The sequence below is a fragment of the Gracilinanus agilis genome, chromosome 4 (assembly GCF_016433145.1).
Source record: "Gracilinanus agilis isolate LMUSP501 chromosome 4, AgileGrace, whole genome shotgun sequence".
Classification (NCBI taxonomy): domain Eukaryota; kingdom Metazoa; phylum Chordata; class Mammalia; order Didelphimorphia; family Didelphidae; genus Gracilinanus; species Gracilinanus agilis.
In genome coordinates, this window is record NC_058133.1 from 357,554,789 (window position 1) to 357,562,082 (window position 7,294).

Consider the following 7,294-nt stretch of genomic DNA (forward strand, 5'->3'; position numbering starts at 1 on the left):
AGATTTATGAGATCAGGTAGGAACAAGGTGAAGCCAGGAGTAGGAAGCAGCACATGTCAGAATTCTGGGACCAGAATGAATCAAAGGTGCTGAGGCTCTCTGGTTCTAAGAACTGATCAAGTGAGAATAGAAAAACTGGAAGATGAGGATCATTCTGTTGATTTTGTCTTCTTCAAGTCAAGGGGAGCATAGACCCTACTTCCTTTTCCTGTCTTTATCCTTGTTCCAATCTGTAGCCACAGCTATGGATTATAACTGATTCTGGCTGGCTCCTCTTCTAGTCATTCATCCTGCTACTAAATCTTTACCTTTGGCTGGTTCTTGCTCCAGTTTCTTTTTTTTTTTTTTCTCTTTTTCCCTCATTTATTTATTTTTAATTCAATTACATGTAATAATACTTTTCAAAATGCTTTTCCCAAAATTATGAGATCCAAAGCATCTCTCTTCTTCCCTTCCCTCTTCCCACTCAGAGATGGTAAGCAATTTGATCTGGACCATACATGTAGCATCATTTTTGCCTCAGAACCAGCATGGTACAGTGATAAGGACATTAGTTTATACTTTATTTTAAAATAACTTTTTATTGAACAAAAATTAATTTCTTTCCTTCCCATCCCCTTCTCACTCTCCATCAGAGTAAAAAAGAAAATCCTCGTAACAAATATGAAAAGTCAAGTGAAACAATTTCTACATTGGCCACATCCAAAAAATGTATGTCTCATTCTGCTGCATGAGTCCACCATCTCTGCTCGAAGATGGGGTTCCTCTGGAACTGTGGTTGGTCGAAGCATTAATCAGAGTACTCAAGACCATCAGAGTTGTTTGTTTTTACAGTGTTTTGATTATATAAATTATTCTCCTTATTCTTCTCACTTCCCTCTGCATCAATTCATATGAGTCTTTCCAGATTTCAGTGAAGCTATCCTTTTCATCATTCATTATGGGTATAATAGCATTCCATTTCATCCACATAACATAATTTGTTTAGGCATACCCTAAATGGAGGGGCACCCCCTTAGTTTACAATTCTTTATAATTACAAAAGAACTGTATATAAACATATATATGTATATAAACTGTACATAAACTATAAACATTTTTGTACAGTTGGGTACTTTTCCTCTTTCTTTGATCTTTTTGGGGCTATAGGCCTGGCATTGGTATTGCTGGTATATCTGTCACTTAATACCTATATAAACTTGGGCAAATTATCTCAACTCCTTGGGCTTCGGTTTCCTCATGAATAAATGAATGAAAGACTGAAGCATGCATTAAAATGCTTACTATGAGCAAAGCACTGTTGACTAGACCACTAAGTGGCATAATAGATGGAGCATTGACCTGGAATTAGGAAGACCTGAATTTAAATCCAGTTGTGCATACTTATAAGCTGTGTGACCTTGGATAAGTCTCTTATCCTAGGTTTTGCATCAGTTTCCTCAACTGTAAAATGGGGATAATAATATCTACTTCCTAGGGTTGTTGGAAGAATCCAATGAAATAGTATTTGTAAAGTGCTTAGCACAGTGTCTGGGCACATAGTTGGTCTTTTTTTTTTAAACCCTTATTTTCCATCTTGGAGTCAATACTGTGTATTGGCTCCAAGGCAAAAGAGTGGTAAGGGTAGGCAATGGGGGTCAAGTGACTTGCCCAGGGTCACACAACTGGGAAATGTCTGAGGCCAGATTTGAACCTAGGACCTCCTGTCTCTAGGCCTGGATCTCAATCCGCTGAGCTACCCAGCTACCCCCAACACATAGTTGGTCTTGATAGATGCTTGTTTCCTTCCTTCCTAGATGGCTTCCAGTTCCTTACAGCTCTAAATCTGGGGTCCTCTGATGCTGATTCTAGACCTTTGCTTCACAAGTCTCCATCCTTGACTCTTCCCTCTATTTCATTTATATGAAGAGATACTCTTAAAACAATGCATCGGGATAAAATGACCAAACAGACAAAACACCTAGACCTGTATAAATTCCATTCTTTATTAAAAATACAGAAATAATTCTTACAGTAATAACAGAAAATATTGCCTTTTTGTAGAACATAAAGGTGAAGATTTGGGACCCTTACATTAATCACACCTGGGCCGCCATGACACAAGATTGGAAAAATACCACCTTGAAAGTAAACTGGGACAATTAAAACAAAATTAAAACCATAATGACCAGTAGTAACTCATTTAATTCAGGCTCATACATCTGGGCACAATACGCCGCTAGCAGTCACTGTACAAGTAAGTATACATTTAAAACATTCCTCTAAATAATAACAGGAATTTACTCAAAGAAATACAAACATCATAGATGGAGAAAATAAAACACAACAGAAAACAATGAATAAGGAGTTCATCTTGGCATGTCTGATACTGTAGAGAATATTTCTTATAATACGGTACATTATTAAAATGGAAATAACCAACTCGTCCACAATGAACAAATTCCCTTTGGGGGGACGGAGGCCTGTTCACTTGTGTAGATGAGAGATCTGAGTGTGAATATCTTTAGGAATACTGTGCATGTGCTCACAGACATAACCATGTACAAAACAAGGGTGCTGCTCTCTGTGGGAACAGAGTCTGAATCTATCTCACAGTCAGATGCCCATTCTCTGTTCTTTCTGGGGTTGTTTTTAGGAACTAAGAGAACTATAGCCACAATGCCTTTATCAGGTGGTTTTCTCAGGATGGGCAAGGTCATCTCTCCCTGGAATTACCTTCAAATAAGTATGAAAATTTTCCATTTGAGCCAGTTTTATCTTCTATTTGCATATTTTGCTAACTGAATATAGCACAGAGTTCCTGGTATGATTGTCCCTGAAATAGTGTGATTACATATAAATACTTCAGGGGAAAAAGGTAATCATTTAAATGTAAGAAAACACTGCTGGTATCATGCTCCCAAAGAGTAAAAATTCAATAGCCTATTTTTACCCACATGGTGCTTTTTCTCACACCTTCACTCCAATGGAAATTTGCCAAATTATTCCATTTTTTACTGAAATTCTGTGTTCAAGTCCTGTCTTTAACATATTGACTGTAATTTTGGGTAAATCCCTTAACTTCTCAGCATTCTATGCAATATTCTAGGGCTATAACTTGCAGGAAAAGTGCCAGCCTTCATTGGAAGAAGGAATTTCCTCACTGAAGAGTTCCCCATATCATTGAAATTATCTAGTCCCCATCCCTATTAGTATCACCAAATTCCTGCTTTGCAAGAATCAATCATTTAAAAAATAGTAAAAGTCCTAAAGTCTTGTCCCATAATTTACATCCTAGGGTATTGCTCTTTGGGTACTTCTAAACTGAGCCTTGTATTAGAGGAATACTCCAGGATTGTAGCAGGTCTATAACAAAGAAAATCACCCATGATAGTGATGGTGAACCTTTAAGAGGATCTGGTGATATGAGAAATGTCCTCAGGTGCCTATGGAGAGGGGGAGGGGAGCAGTCCAGCCCCACATCTCTCTGACTTTCTAGTAATGAACTCTAGAGAACTCTTTGCTGGGACAATGTCATGCATGCTCACAGAGAGGACTCTGAGTGCTCTCTCTGGCACACGTGCCATAGGTTCACCACCATGTCTCCATGAATTCCTAAGAAATTAGAAATTTTGTAATAGCACAGAAAGATCTTGATCAGCAGGACCTTGAAATTAGCTAACAACATACAGGCTTAGGGGTAACTAGGTGGTACAATGGGCAGAAGGCTAGACCTGGAGGCAGGAGGACCTGGGTTCAAATCTGATCTCAGATACTTGCTAGCTGTATGACTGTGGGTGAATCACTATTTGCCTGTCCTTGCACTTCTGTCTTTGAGTTGTTATTAAGACAAAAGGTAAGAGTTAAAACAACAACAATGTGAAGACTTATGTCAGGCTATCTTTCTATTGGACCCTTAAAATGAACACATGAACACTCACACACACACACACACACACACACACACACACACACACACACACACACACACAAAACTACTTTGAAAAAAAAGCTATTAGCACCAAGAATACTGGTAGCCTGAGCTATAATGACCCATAGCTAAGGCAAGAGAGAAAAAGTGGTTGACCTAGTTCTTGTCTTTCCAGGACAAGGAAAGACTTGAATTCTCATTCTGCTATCTAGCCATTTCTTAGAGCACAGTTTAAAGAGATGAATCCAGGCAGGAAGAGGTGCAATTGCCATACTCTCTGGTGGTGGACAGCAATCTGGAAGTACCACTTGCCACAGGTGGTATCATGGAGAAGAGGGAGCAAAAAGGTGGAGACCTGAGCTCAGCTTGGGCACAAGCTGAGTACAAGAATCTGACAATAATGCTATTGGCTTATAAAGAAAACAGTGCTTTAGTCTACAACACCCAAAACCTTGATAATAAATTTCTAAACTTAAAAAGAGCCTTTTCAGCCATTTATAACATTTCAGATCTCTTGGGCACAGAAGATACAGAATAAACAATTTCCAAATGAATTTAAAGCATAAGATCTTTGTACACTGGGTTTTTCTTGGTATATGACCTATTGGTGATATGCTTCAACACAAGAATCAGAGATCTGCTCTATGAAAACTAGGCATAAATTTCAAAGTATTTGCAATATGTGATGAGGGAAAAGTTGGTCTGTATAGAACCAGAGGCAGTCAATATGGGGAGCACCAGGGTAACTTTCCCGAAGCTCATCAGCTCCTTTCTGAATTTTGTAGTTAGAGAATCACCTGGCGATAGGGGTGGAGGTGGGAGATGAAAGGTTATGACTTGCCCAGGGTCCTATAGGCAGTAGAATCAGAGGAAGGATTTGAACTCGTCTTCTAGACTCTGAAGCTAATTCTCTGCCTTCTATGAAGCACTGCCTGTTGTCAAGTTTAATATTATACTTAATGTTCTTTGAACTTAACATAATCAACAGAAACAAAAACTCCCCTTCCCTCAACTCTCAGGATACCCCTCTCTACTCCATACATTTTTCTTTTCCCCAGTAAAGAGAAAGGTTGCCCTTTAGAAGAAATCTAAGGACATCCTGGTTGATATTTATTTCAGACCCATCTTAGATGTGTCCGTTTCCCAGCAGGGTCAAAATTATCCAGGCTTTCCTCTCTAGGAAACTATCATTTAATCATTTCTATGGGGTTTTGGGGACAGGGAGATGGATAAGGGGTTGGGGGTGGGGGTGGCGTATAAATGTCCTCCTTCAGTATTGCACAAGCCTTAGTTGAAGAGGTAAAAGCATCAGAACAAAAACTATGAAGACAAATCAATCAAAAGAACACACACTTATGAGACAAATGACCATTCCACTCTAATATATGACCCATCGAAGAAAGTTATAGACTCTGTCTCGACTCTCTCATAACCTACTTCTGCCCTAACCATTTCCTGTTCTCTGTTCAAGTGGTATACATTAGTGGTGCCTTTCTAAATGGACAATGTGATAGAGTGGAAAGGGTACTGACGTTGGGAGTCAGAAGACCTAAGTACCACTACAACTTGTTAATTGTGTAACTATATCCATTTAAATTCTCTGAACCTCAGTTCCTTTATCTGTGAAATGGCAATAATAATGCTCGTGTTACCTACTTCAATCAATCAATCGACAATCATTTATTAAGCATCTACTATGTGCCAGACACTGTGCAAAGCACTGAGGATGTAAGAAGAAGGCAAAAGATAGTTCCTGTCCTCAAGGAGCTTACATTCTAGTAGGGAGAGTCATCATGCAAATAAATATATACAAAGCAATCTATATACAGAATAAATAGGAAATAATTAACTGAAGGAAGGCACTAAGATAAAGGGAGGGTTGGAAAAGGCTTTCTGTAAGAGATGAGATTTTAGCAGAGACTTAAAGAAGTCAATGTTATGTGAAGAAAGTATTTTTTAAACTGTAAAATTACATATGAATATGTTAATAGAAATTATTTCTCTGGAACACAGAACAACATGGATCCATAATTGGGAATTTTTTCCTGCTAATTAACATTTAATCAGTAGTGAGTAGTACAGAAATCATTGTAGGTATGAACTTCAAGGGAAAGGTTTTGATCCATTCCACGCCCCACACCCAATCTGGGTCTTATCCCTAGAGCAGTGATAGGCAAACTTTTTAAAAGATTTTTTAAAACTTTTTAAAGAGGGGCCAAAGGAAAGGAAATGCTCATCTGTCAGTCTGTTTCTAAGGCAACTCTTCCAAAATTTCATTGTATTGTATCCTACTCATTGTATTTGTCAGATTAGGAATAATGTCAGGTGGCCAGATAGAACATTTCAGGGGGCCACATCTGGCCTTCAGGCCATAGTTTGCCCATCACTGCCCTAGAGGGTTGTAGATAAAGAGGGTCCCAAGAGAGTGGTACCTGAGGATGATTACATTACATAGTATTGTGGGCTAGGACCTTAGGGCAAGGCCAGGGATACCAGGCTCCATGGGCAGGAAATATTTATTCCTTCTGAAGTATTAAGTTTGTTCTCACCCTGAAAAGAAAGAATCATGACTCACTGTCTAATCCCTAGATCCCTGTTGGCAAATTTTTGGCATGCTTGCCAGAGTAGACTGCTCCACTTCCTTCCACCACCCCTGAGGATATTTTTCACATCATCCACTCCTCTGCCCAGCAGCCCAATTGGAAAGCTTCCTCCCTCCCCCTGTCTGGAGTTAGGGAGGGGCTCAGATGTATTGTGAGGGTTGTACTTTGGGCACCCGGTCTCTAAAAGATTCACCATCACTGCCCTAGATGTTGGAGCCTTGAATCAAAGCCCGATTCCCCTTTGGAGTAGTTTTGACTCTGTTAGTGGCAAAGTACAAGCTGTGAGCTTAGGTTAACTTTCTCATGTTTCCCTAGAAAATGATAAATTCTAACATCCTGTGTTGGTAATGGAGAATTCAGCAGGCCGACTTTTAATCTACACCTAATGAAAAGAGGGTTTATAGGATGATGAGATAAGGGAGATAAGGGGCAAAGGCAAAAAGATAATGTCTTGAGTTGGAATGAGAAAAAGAGGTGAAATTCATAAGAATTTGAATGGAAAGAGATTTAGAAGATGATGATGGGGGCAGCAAGGTGCCTCGAGGCTGGAGATGGGAGGTCCTGGGTTCAAATCTGAATTTAGGCACTTCCTAGCAGCAAGTAACTTAACTTCATTTGCATGTTCCTTATTGGTCTTCTTTTTTGGAAACAATACTTAGTATCAATTCTAAGATGGAAGGGAAAGGAAGGGAAGGGAAGGGAAAGGAAGGGAAGGGAAGGGAAAGGAAGGGAAGGGAAGGGAAGGGAAGGTGAGGGGGTAAGGGGAAGGAGAGTGTAGATA